The sequence below is a fragment of the Ranitomeya imitator genome, chromosome 4 (assembly GCF_032444005.1).
Source record: "Ranitomeya imitator isolate aRanImi1 chromosome 4, aRanImi1.pri, whole genome shotgun sequence".
In the NCBI taxonomy this organism is placed as follows: domain Eukaryota; kingdom Metazoa; phylum Chordata; class Amphibia; order Anura; family Dendrobatidae; genus Ranitomeya; species Ranitomeya imitator.
Window position 1 is genome coordinate 467,035,339 of NC_091285.1, and position 13,359 is coordinate 467,048,697.

The 13,359-nt window shown below is 40.2% G+C and overlaps 1 protein-coding gene across 4 annotated transcripts in view; it reads right to left on the reverse strand.

Annotated features, from left to right (window-relative positions):
- The window catches only part of ENTREP2 (endosomal transmembrane epsin interactor 2), a 1,647,307-nt gene that overhangs the window by 387,144 nt on the left and 1,246,804 nt on the right, over positions 1-13,359 (reverse strand). The gene's annotated exons all lie outside the window — the stretch shown is intronic.

Here is a 13,359-nt window from a genome sequence, read left to right on the forward strand (position 1 = left end):
GAGCATTCTCACTAATGAGTAGTTAAAGACAAGGCAGATAAGTTTATTGAACTATATATTACTCAGTTGCATATGTCTGGTAATGTCAGTTATACGAATGCACTGGTTGTATTAGATTTTTAAAAGCTGTCCACGTATGCTAAATAATTAGAATTAGTAAGTAGCCCAGAGGCCAGATTTCAATGTAATCAGTATCTAATAACATGCATTAAACACCACTTTCCACGCTGCTCTGAAAAGTCGCCACTAATATCATCCATAAACATGGGTCTGATGATGGACACATAATGAAATCCAGAACAAGCTCAGATAAAAGCTTTACAATCCCATGTTTAATTACTACAGAGAAACGTCTTCTTCATTCCGCAGTGGTATAAGGGTTAAAGAGAATATTACCAACCTAATGGTTATATAGCTATTGCTATATAAGATTTAGTCACAAAGTCTTTGCCGCAATTGATCAGTAAAAATGATTCTGTTTTAAATAACTGCCATTGATTGGCTGCGCAGAGTTCCATCTTTAGAGATGTCTCGAAAACAACTTTTATCCTTGGTTGACTTCAATTACAGAGCCTCATTTCTAACATCACAATAATCTGAACAAAGATAATGAGCTGTAAAGCTTTTCCACCCATGAAATTACTACACACACCTTTCACTTGGCATTCAAGGACAGATGTGTTTCAACTTAAATTTTTCTTAAGGAATTATAATTGCAGTACTTGGTCCTTTGAGCCAGTGTTAATTGTTTTAAGACTTGTGAGGGCTGCTGTGCCACCGGTTTAAGAAGTTTGAGAGGATCCGCTAATTACATAGCACTACTTGAGCACGTTGCTGCTGCTTGCTGCGTCGCCTGTAGTTATTATACTGTGTTATAAGTCAAAGCAATGCTACGTGCAGCGCAATTAGAAATAGGGAACAAATTGTCGGCACTTACATACATTTCATGATTATTCATGTTGATCAAAAATTCGTCTCTCGTTTCTATTAATGATATTGGAAGTTTTTTTACCTATCCAGCACACTTAGACGAGCATGTTATATGGACGTGTGTAAAACATTAAGCAACGCTTTGACCAATGTAACTTACTAGGGTTGTTTTTTTAGCATAGGAATAACAAAAAAATCATAGCGTTCGTCTTTTACGCATTTGGGATGAGACTTGCCTAGTCAAGTCAATGGGTGTGCAAAAAAATAGATCTCACACTGATCAATATGATTTTTAAGGATTCACTGCCATTATAATGAAATTTGCACAAAGCGTCTTTTTCAGGTAGGCTCTGCCCAGAATCCACCTAAAAAAGTACCCCATAAAAAGAACACAATGAACAGTAACGTTAACATGACTTTGCTGTGCATATGTTCTGTCTTATGTCACTTCTTATTTCCTTCAGGGTTTGAAAACCTTGAAATTGTTAAAAGAAACAGATGTACCATCATACAGATGTGCATTTTCTGGGGTGGCTGGGGGCAGATGTTTTTAGCCAGGGGAAGCCAATAACCATAGTCCCTCTCTATGCTATTAAAATCTGCCCTCAGTCACTGGCTTTCCCACTCTGGCAGAGAAAATTGCGCAGTTGTTTCCGTGATTTATCCCTTTATTTCAACATCTAGAGCTCCCAAATTTTGCACACATACACTTGTAACATTATTAGTGAGGAATATGTAAAAAAAAATATGGGATATGAAATGGTTTACTGTATGTAGACCATGTCTCATATGCTGTCGGGTTTCATAAGGAGATAGCAAAAGCCGGCAATTGAATTACCGGCTTTTATGCTATCTAGCTCTGTATGAAATACATATATATCTATCTATATATATATATATATACATATATACACTGTGTGCAGAATTATTAGGCAAGTTGTACTTTGATCACATGATACTTTTTATACATGTTGTCCTACTCCAAGCTGTTCAGGCTTGAGAGCCAACTACCAATTAAGTAAATCAGGTGATGTGCATCTCTGTAATGAGGAGGAGTGTTGTGTAATGACATCAAAACCCCATATAAGGTGTGCTTAATTATTAGGCAACTTCCTTTCCTTTGGCAAAATGGGTAAGAAGAGAGATTTGACAAACTATGAAAACTTCAAAATTGTGAGATGGATGCAGCAGTCTTGAAATTGCCAAACTTTTGAAGCGTGATCACCGAACAATCAAGCATTTCATGGCAAATAGCCAACAGGGTCGCAAGAAGCGTGTTGGGCAAAAAAAGGCGCAAAATAACTTCCCATGAATTGAGGAAAATCAAGCGTGAAGCTGCCAAGATGCCATTTGCCACCAGTTTTGCCATATTTCAGAGCTGCAACGTTAATGGAGAAACAAAAAGCACAAGGTGTTCGATACTCAGGGACATGGCCAAGGTAAGGAAGGCTGAAAAATGACCACCTTTGAACAAGAAGCATAAGATAAAACGTCAAGACTGGGCCAAGAAATATTTTAAGACTGACTTTTCAAAGGTTTTATGGACTGATGAAACGAGAGTGACTCTTGATGGGCCAGGTGGATGGGCCAGAGGCTGGATCAGTAAAGGGCAAAGAGCTCCACTCCAACTCAGACCCCAGCAAGGTGGAGGTGGGGTACTGGTACGGGCTGTTATCATCAAAGATGAACTTGTGGGACCTTTTCGGGTCGAGGATGGATTGAAGCTCAACTCCCAGACCTACTGCCAGTTTCTGGAAGACAACTTCTTCAAGCAGTGGTACAGGAAGATGTGGTATCTTTCAAGAAAAACATGATTTTCATGCAGGACAATGCTCCATCACATGCCTCCAACTACTCCACAGCGTGGCTGGCCAGTAAAGGTCTCAAGAAAGAAAAAATAATGACATGGCCCCCTTGTTCACCTGATCTGATCCCCATAGAGAACTTGTGGTCCCTAATAAAATGTGAGATCTTTAGGGAGGTTAAACAGTACAGCTCTCGGAACAGTGTCTGGGAGGCTGTGGTGGCTGCTGCACGCAATGTTGATGATCGTAAAAAGAAAAGGTGGCTATATTGGTCACTAATTTTTTTGATGTTTTGTTTTTGCATGTCAAAAATGTTTATTTCTAAATTTTGTGCAGTAATATCGGTTTACCTTGTGAAAATAAACAAGTGAGATGGGAATATACTTGGTTTTTATTAAGTTGCCTAATAATTCTGCACAGTAATAGTTACCTGCACAAACAGATATGCTCCGAAGATAGCCAAAACTAAAAAAACCCACTCAAACTTCCAAAAATACTAAGCTTTGATATTTATGAGTCTTTTGGGTTGATTGAGAACATAGTTGTTGATCAATAATAAAAATAATCCTCTAAAATACAACTTGCCTAATAATTCTGCACACAGACTATATATATGTGTCTCACTGTCCATTTTGCAAGCCGGGATGCCATACGGATGCCATACGGAGGTTTGCATGCGCAAAATACGCAGCCACACCTTGCCTACAGATGACATAAGGATCACTGCTCAGTAGTGTTGAGCGATACCGTCCGATACTTGAAAGTATCGGTATCGGATAGTATCGGCCGATACCCGAAAAATATCGGATATCGCCGATACCGATATCCGATACCAATACAAGTCAATGGGACATCAAGTATCGGAAGGTATTCTCATGGTTCCCAGGGTCTGAAGGAGAGGAAACTCTCCTTCAGGCCCTGGGATCCATAAGGATGTGTAAAATAAAGAATTAAAATAAAAAATATTGATATATTTACCTCTCCGGCGGCCCCTGAACTCAGCGCGGGTAACCGGCAGGCTTCTTTGTTCAAAATCAGCGCTTTTAGGACCTGAGAATCACGTCCCGGCTTCTGATTGGTCGCGGGCCGCCCATGTGACCGCCACGCGACCAATCACAAGCCGCGACGTCACCGCAAGCTATTAGCGCGCTCATTTTTGAAAAATGAGCGCGTTAATGACTTTCAAAGACGTAGCGGCTTGTGATTGGTCGCGGCCACGCGACCAATCACAAGCCGCGACGTCACCGCAAGCTATTAACGCGCTCATTTTTAAAAATGAGCGCGTTAATGGCTTTCAAAGACGTAGCGGCTTGTGATTGGTCGCGTGGCCGCGACCAATCACTAGCCGCGACGTCACCGCAAGCTATTAACGCGCTCATTTTTAAAAATGAGCGCGTTAATGGCTTTCAAAGACTTAGCGGCTTGTGATTGGTCGCGCGGCAAACAGACTCTCCATGCATGTGTTGCACCTGTAACACAGCCACATAACGGGCCCAAATTCCGTTGTTTCAGATGCTGCACATCTCGTATCTTGACAGCATAGACAATTGCCTTCAGATGACCCCAAAGATAAAAGTCTAAAGGGTCAGAATGGGAGACTGTGGTAGCCATTCAACTGGCCCACGATGACCAATCCACTTTCTAGGAAACTGTTCATGTAGGAATGCTCAGACCTGACACCCATAATGTGGTGGGGCACAATCTTGCTGTAAAAACTCAGGGAATGTGCAGTCTTCAGTGCATAAAGAGGGCAAGACATCATTGATGGTATGGTGAGGTATATGGGTACAAATGTAGTGGGGCCATTCTTCATCAATGGAAACCTCAATGCCACTGGATATCTGAAATTGCTACATGATGAGCTAGAAACCCAAAAAAAGAATGGACACTAGAGCTAAAAGTAACAATTTTATTGAAAAAACTATATTAAAAATACATAAATAATGCAATTAGAAACCAGAATAAAAAGATGCAATGAAAAAACGGAAAGGCGACACTAGTGCCACACACGGACGTTATACTCAGCTGAAGAGCAAGAAAATCAATTGTACTCATACCACGGGTGTATATATATACATATAAATAGCATTCAACAATAATTAGAGCAGTGCATTATGCGTATAAAAAATTATTATGATATCATATAAATAACCGGGCAAATGGTAACAATAATCAGAAGACGGATGCTCTCAGATAATGAACAGGTGCAGGGAGATACTAAGTATAATTAGAAGTACAAATAAAGTGCCTAGTGCAGACTTAATGTGGCAAGGTACCCCATATAGCTATGCTACCATCAATGCATGAGCACAAATATTAAGGGAGAATCCCATATACATAAATGGGTAGAATCTGACTTATGCCTTCATAGCGGTGATAAGAGGCACATAAAAGAAGTTCCAACTTGTGGCCGTGCGTGGAAAGAGGGGCCCCGACGCGCGTTTCGCAAATGCTGCTTCCTCGGGGGGCGCAGATTTGTGATGGCGGAGCATTTACCTCCGGTGCCCTCTCTATAGGTTTACATGATGAGCTAGCCTGTGCTAGCATTTCATCTGCGGTGTTGCTATCAGTGTGTCAAGAGTGGGAGAAAGGGGTTGCATTGACAACCCAACACAATGGACTGCACTTTGAACACATTTTATAAGTGGTCATAAACTTGTAAATAACTCATGAAAGAATAAAATTACGTTAAAATCAAGCACACCATTGTTTTCTTGTGAAATTCTCAATAAGTTTTATGTGTCACATGAGCCTCTTTGCATTGCAAAAAAATAAAGTTGGATTCAAAATGTCCAATTTCAAAATGGCCACCATGGTCACCACCTGTTAGCGCTATTGGAATGCACCGAGTATATTTAGGAAGCAGCAAGGTGCGTTCGCAGCCCGGGGTTCACCATGCAGAGATATCTGCTGCAAAGCAATGGTGGATAAACTCTGAGCTCACATGTGGGTTAAGCTTTACCCGATGTGAACTTAAAGCGATCTCTGTTGCCGCACAGAGTCGCGCTGTACACAAAAGCTATAGCCCTAACTAGGGTTGTGCTTGCAAGCAAGCCAATGGCTAATTGCCCCCACTGACGCTAGCTGCCTGCCTGAGTGTACAGTCCCAGTGCTACAGTCTCACACCACACGTATAAAGAGTGGTATAGTATCCACTGGGCTAAGCCATACACATTTGATACTAGCGCATGGCCGTGCAGCAATGCGAACATTTTATGGTTGCAGCTCTTTAGGAATTTCCAGGAGAACCAATAGGAGCTGCTACAGGGCCTGAGCGTGTGACCCCCGACCTCCAAGGTCCTCCCATGGGCATGCTCAGTGTGTTCAAAGCAGGACTTAGTCCCAGAAGAGTCTGCTGGCTACAAAAACAGAGCCTGGAAAGGCAGCAGTAACCCTTTGCACAGTATCCGGCTGAGCGAGACGCTGGGACCGACATCTCCGCTGAGCAGGCTCCACTGCGGCTGAAGTAGAATTGGAGACTGCAGCAGACATGGTTCAAGATTCCCTCTGTGCAGTGGCGGGAACTCGACACCCAACACCACTCATCTTGAAAAGCTTCCCTTTCCTATATACTAATGTGCCACAAACAGGAAGTTGATATCACCAACCACTCCCATTTTATTTAGGTGTATCCATATAAATGGCCCACCCTGTATATGTTGTTTTTTATTAACGTGGTGATAATAATCGTGCCATTTTGCGATACCTGTATTGTCTCCATTTTTTGTGATCTTGGGCTGGGTGAGGGCTTATCTTTTGTGCACTGAGCTGAAGTTTTAATGATACTATTTTGGTGCAGATATGTTCTTTTGATTGTCCATTACTGCATTTTAATGCAATGTTGAGGAGACCAAAAAAAATGTAATTCTGGCGTTTTGATTTTTTTTCTCGTTAAGCCATTTAGCGATCAGGTAAAAACAAATTATATTGATAGATCAGCCGATTCTGAACAGGGCAATACCAAATATGTGTATATTTGATTTTGTAATTGTTTTGTTTTGAATGGGACAAAAGGGAGGTGGTTTTAACTTATTTTTTTTAATTTTTCAAATATTTTTAAAAACTTTTTTTTACTTTTTGCATGCTTCGATAGTCTCCATGGGAGACTAGAAGCTGCAGTACTTTGATCGGCACTGCTACATACATGCGATGATCAAATCGCCTGTATGTAGCAGACATGCTCACTTGCTATGAGCGCCGACCACCATGCGGCGCTCATAGCAATCTGGCTATGACAACCATATAGGTCTGCTGGAGACCTCTGGTTACTATTATGCCCGATGTCGGAAAAGGGTTAATAACTATGGTAATCCTAACTGACTTAAAACCGGAAAGGTTTATTCTGATTTCATGTCAAATACTGAGAAAAACATACATATGTGTCTTTTTATATAGTGCATGTAAACTTCTGGTTTCAACAGTAAATACATTACAGAGACCAGATATGAGATGACTTCCTATTCATTCCTATACATAATACAAGACTTATTGTGTCATATTTCTGAAGTAAATTTACTTGTAAATTATAATCTGTGTTAGATAAATTAAATATTGTGACTACCATGCATGACATAATGGAAGTGTACAATAATATATTCAAGCAAAGTAGTTCAATTAAAAAATGTGAAATCTCTTAGTGCAGTGCTATTTCGTAATTTTTTATATAATTACATTGTCAAGTCTTAACTTCTGTGTTATTGATGCTTTCTAAACTAGCCAAATCACATGATTTTAGGATTTGTTTTACTTTTTGCACATTCAACCTTACTTTGGTTTAAAGGAGACCTGTCATCTGATTGAAACATGAATTAGATGACAGAATCACTTTGATTACACTTTATCTTACTCAAAATGTAGCTGTCTATGGTACTGAAAACCTACAGTAACTAATGGCTCCTGGGTATTTTCCATCCAGAAGTCAGAACACGATTTTATTCCTGAATACTAATATATATGTCTTCAGGAATAAAGAAATATGTTTGTTATATGATGCTGGATCCTATATAGTACTGGCAGTTTACAAATGTACGGTAATCAGTTGTAAAAGAAAGTTTACCTGACATATCACAGTGAGGAGACTTTCATGCCATGCATACTCCTCTGTGAAACTAAATATGCAAATTGCCTCTTCAGAGAAGAAAAGGACTAGAACTCTAGAGCCACCTTTTGGAAGCAGCAATCCTAAAGACAATATCGACCCTTTAACGAGCCTTGTCACATGACTTATGATAAAAGTCAAACCAGAATCTCAATTTGCAGACACAGTGTTTCAAGGTGTTGCCCCTCATCAGTACAAAGTATGAGATCTGATTTGGTTAGGTGAGAGGCTTAACTCTGAAATCCAAGTGGGAACATTTCTCCTAGTGGAAAGTGACAAGCCAGGCCTGGCATGCCAGTGTGAGGAGACTTATATATGACATGCATGTACCTGTGGGAAATTAAATATTCAAATTGCCTCTTCAAAGAGGAACAGAACTACAGTCTTTTGCCTCTCACCTAGCCAAATCAGATCTCATACTCTGCAGTGATGAGGGGCAGCATCCCAAAACATCATGTCTGCAAATTGAGATTCTGGTTTGGCTCTAATCCCAAGTCATGTGACAAGGCTCATTAAAGAGCCTATTTTGAATTTTAGGATTGCTACTTCCTATAGGTGACACTAGAGTTCTAGTCCTTTTCCTCTCAGAAGAGGCAATTTGCATATTAAATATCTATTGTGTAAGCTTCCCCTAATCACCGGGTGTCACTATTTTTTCTCTCAATAGTCACACAGCAGATAAGAGGTGGCCTGTTGTTTAAATGTCTAATTCATGTAAACTAGAGAATCACGATAGGTTTGGACTAGATGTCAGCTATTTCTAAATAATGGAAACCCAACAAGTTCCAGGAAAGGGTTATTAACATGTGTTCCATGTTACTGGTGGCAAATTTACCCTCATTATGTAAATATCAATTTTGGCAGAAATTCACAATGATTATGAATTCCAAAAGTCCCAATGATGTTTTAATGTGAATATTCACAATTACTTCTCTCTTTTTTCTTTCTAATCTTGAATACTTTAAAAGTATGATTCAGATCAGTAAATTCGGAACTCTTTGAGTCAGTAGTAATGACAACAGGTTTTTGCTCTTCTGAAGCCTTTCTTTCAATGCCTAGTGGGCCTGAAAATCCTTTGAGAACAGAATGATTAATTTCATTCTTTTTTGCAATGTTCATAGTAGTTCAATTTGCTAATTGGCTTCTTTTCAAACTTTTCACACCAATCTGCTTAAATGATCAAAGCCTGTTACACATTACAAATACGTTTAAGAAAAAACATAACCACTAACCACTGAAATTGTGGAATAAATCAGTGAAACAAGTCAATATGTGCTGTATATAATGCATTATTTTAAGACTTTTCCTTTTTAACAGAGACCGTGCCTTTATCCTATGTCATATTGGGATTTGGAGTTCTAGGCTTCTGATAAAATAATAAAATGATAGTTTTTCCATCTTTCACCACAGCCTGTATTGAGATGCCGATAGCCACATGGTCAATTTACTTTCATCCCATGGCATCCTTAAAATTGGGAGAGAATTTTAAATTATAAGTTTGCATGTGTGCTCGCAGGAAAAAAAAACATATCTTTTAATAGTTTGTGCTGCTTTTTAATTACCAAATAAATGAAGTTATTATCTTCCTGCAGCTTTGTCTGCTTGCATTGCAGGATACTGATGTGCGCAGAAAATTTATTGGTCAAACAATAAAGGAATAAATACAAACATAATAGATTGTGACAATAGGAAATCCTTGCCCCTGTTCACCGGTGAAATACTAATAAACATGCAATTATTAAATAATTGCAGATCGTTTGCTGTTGTAATAAATAAATCTGCCAAAATTTGAAGGCTCTCTCGAATTTGGCAAGGAAATTTAATTTGTATAAAAGCTATTTGATGGAAATTCAAAGTTCATTATTATGTTATAGAATTTCTTAAATAAATATGAAGTGAAAAATTTTTTTTAAATTAAAATTTACCTCCCTCCTTGCTAGTCCTACTACCATAGCCCTCTGTTCAGTCCTCCGCTGAGCTTCTCCTCATATATTCTTTACTTTGGCACTGCATGCAAAGTTCTAGGTCTACATTTTCATTATGTGATGGATTTTCAAGGGAAGAGTAAGCTTCAGATGTCACGGCATATGTCATGATGTCACAACATCATGACATGCATTGCCAAAGGCCTAGTCAGTGCCTGAGGTGATGCGTATAAGGATGCCCAAAGCCTTCTTGGTTTCGGAAGGATGAAGATACAGGAAGAGCATGTCTTGTATGGTACTGACAGAAAGAAGAGACTGAGATCAAAGGGAGCTACACAAAGGACTTGACAGAAAGCTGCATCAACGGATCAAGTGAGCAATGAGGTATTCGTTTTTTTTCAACCATCTTTTACTGACCATCTTCAAATCAGCAAAATTGCGCAAAGCAAATCACAAAATATTCCACTTGAACCATTTGAATCATCTCCAGTTTGCATACATGCTAAGCCAAGAAAATTCTGCAGAGAGTCAAACAGAATTCAGAGAAATGTTGCTGCGAGGCAACCCCACTGTGTTTTGATCATATATCAACTTATGTACTGAGCTTAAATATAAAATATATGTGTTACATCGGCAAAAGTAAAAAGAAAAACAGCGCTCGCCCAATCCTTCTTTCAAGATGTGGTTTTAATCCATAAAATTGGTTACATTGATAATATGATTTTTTTATGCCTTTAAATCAGATTAAAGACAACTGTTTGAAATGTGGTTTGTCTGAAATTAAATGTTTTATAGTGGTGCTGGTGTGGAATTGTGACTTCTGGATATTTTTTTTTTCAAATTAAATAGTTACACCACACAAAATATTTAATAAATAATATTTACCAAATGTCTACTTTACATCAGCATAATTTTTTTTAATTTTTTTTGTTTTTATGCAAGCTTAAAGTGGGACACTGCTTGATCATAGGCCAGACGGCAACCACAGCATATCCATCTACATCATTATAAGAAAACTTCCAACAGAGTTTCCATATGACTCTCATACATCAGACTCAGTCCCTCTTCACCTGTGCTGTGTCAGGGCTACCCACAACCACAGCTCTCTCTTAGACCTCTGGCTCTGTACTCCAGAAGCTGGGCTCTCCAGACCAGTACGTCTCACACAAGGTATCTCAGTTTGCTTGCTGTCTTTAGATGTTTCTGCCACTCCCCAAATGCAGTTCCTGGCTTGCTACCTGTTTATCCTGATCTCCTCTTTAAGGCCGGGATCACACATACAAGAGATACAGCCGAGTCTCGCATGTGAAAACCCAGCTCTATCGCCGGTACTCTGGAGTGGAGTGTGCAGTCGCACAGCAATACATGGAGCTGCATGCTCCGCTCCGGAGTGCCGGCGCCAGAGCTGGGTTTTCACCTGCGAGACTCGGCCGTATCTCGCGTGTGTATGATCCTGGCCTTACACACACCCTCAAATACAGGTCTGATAATATCACCTTCCTCTGTTTACTACCGAACTCTTAGGCTGTCGTCACACTAGCAGTATTTGGTCAGTATTTTACATCAGTATTTGTAGCCAAAACCAGGAGTGGAACAATCAGAGGAAAAGTATAATAGAAACATATGCACCACTTCTGCATTTATCACCCACTCCTGGTTTTGGCTAACAAATACTGATGTAAAATACTGACCAAATACTGCTGGTGTGACGGCAGCCTTACTCTTCCAGCTACATAATATCCACAACACAGAGCAGGAAACTAGTACTAAATCACACACATGAAAAAAACAAAATGGTTAACTTATCACAAATTACATTCACACATTCAATATTTGGTCAGTATTTTCATCAGTATTTGTAAACAAAAAACAAAAGTACCGTACATGAAAAATGCAGAAGTGGTGACGTGTTTCAATTATAGTTTTCCACTCCTGATTTTGGCATGTAAATACTAATGTAAAATACTGACCAAATACTGAATGTGTCTATGGGTGCGAGTGACAGGATGAACAGCACTCAGATATCATCCAAGTGTGGTGCCATATATGCCGACATCGGCAGCGGAGATTAATCCTCCACCTCCTCCACACCTGTGCTCCGATCCTCTCTGTGCGAGAGTATCGGATGTTGTGAATTCTGTGGTCAAGCTCCCTCCTGTGGTCATGAGTGGTACTGCGGCTGGTTCTGTCTATGAGCTTCCTTTGGTGGATGTGAGTGGGGCTGCGGCTTCTGAGTTTCCTTCCTCAGGTGACGAGGTTAAGTCGTTAGGTGCTGCTCTATTTAACTCCACCTAGTTCTTTGTTCCTGGCCTCCAGTCAATGTTCCAGTATTGGTCTTGCTCTCTCCTGGATCGTTCTTGTGGCCTGTCTTCACTGCATAAGCTAAGTTCTGCTTGTGTTACTTTTGTTTGCTATTTTTTCTGTCCAGCTTGCTATATTGGTTTTTCTTGCTTGCTGGAAGCTCTGGGACGCAGAGGAAGCACCTCCGTACCGTTAGTCGGTGCGGAGGGTCTTTTTGCGCCCTCTGCGTGGTTGTTTGCAGGCTTTTGTGCTGACTGCAAAGCTATCTTTCCTATCCTCGGTCTATTCAGTAAGTCGGGCCTCACTTTGCTAAAATCTATTTAATCTCTGTGTTTGTATTTTCATCTTTACTCACAGTCATTATATGTGGGGGGCTGCCTTTTCCTTTGGGGAATTTCTCTGAGGCAAGGTAGGCTTATTTTTCTATCTTCAGGGCTAGCTAGTTTCTCAGGCTGTGCCCGAGGCGCCTAGGTCTGGTCAGGAGCGCTCCACGGCTACCTCTAGTGTGGTGTGATAGGATTAGGGATTGCGGTCAGCAGAGTTCCCACGTCTCAGAGCTCGTCCTATGTTATTAGTAACTATCAGGTCACTTTGTGTGCTCTTAACCACCAGGTCTGTTGTGGTTCTGAATCACCAGTTCATAACAGTACTGGAGGCCCAAAGTACTAATGCTTCTCAATAGAGGGAAAAGAGGAGTTCTGAGACCATTTTTTTTCTCTCTGCACTGTGTTTTGCCTTTCTTTTCCCCTAGACATTTGGGTGGTTCAGGACACAGGTGTAGTGATGGACATTAAAGGTCTGTCTTCTTGTATGGATCATCTCACTGCAAGAGTACAAAATATTGAAGACTTTGTGGTTCAGAATTCTATGTTAGAACCAAGAATTCCTATTCCTGATTTGTTTTCTGGAGATAGAGCTAAGTTTCTGAGTTTTAAAAATAATTGTAAACTGTTTCTGGCTTTAAAACCCCGCTCCTCTGGTGACCCAGTTCAACAAGTTAAGATCATTATTTCTTTATTACGTGGCGACCCTCAAGACTGGGCATTTTCCCTTGCGCCAGGAGATCCTGCATTATGTAATATTGATGCGTTTTTTCTGGCGCTCGGATTGCTTTATGATGACCCTAATTCAGTGGATCAGGCAGATAAAAATTTGCTGGCTCTGTGTCAGGGTCAGGATGAGATAGAGATATATTGTCAGAAGTTTAGGAAGTGGTCTGTGCTCACGCAATGGAATGAATGTGCGCTGGCAGCAATTTTCAGAAAGGGTCTCTCTGAAGCCCATAAGGATGTCATGGTGG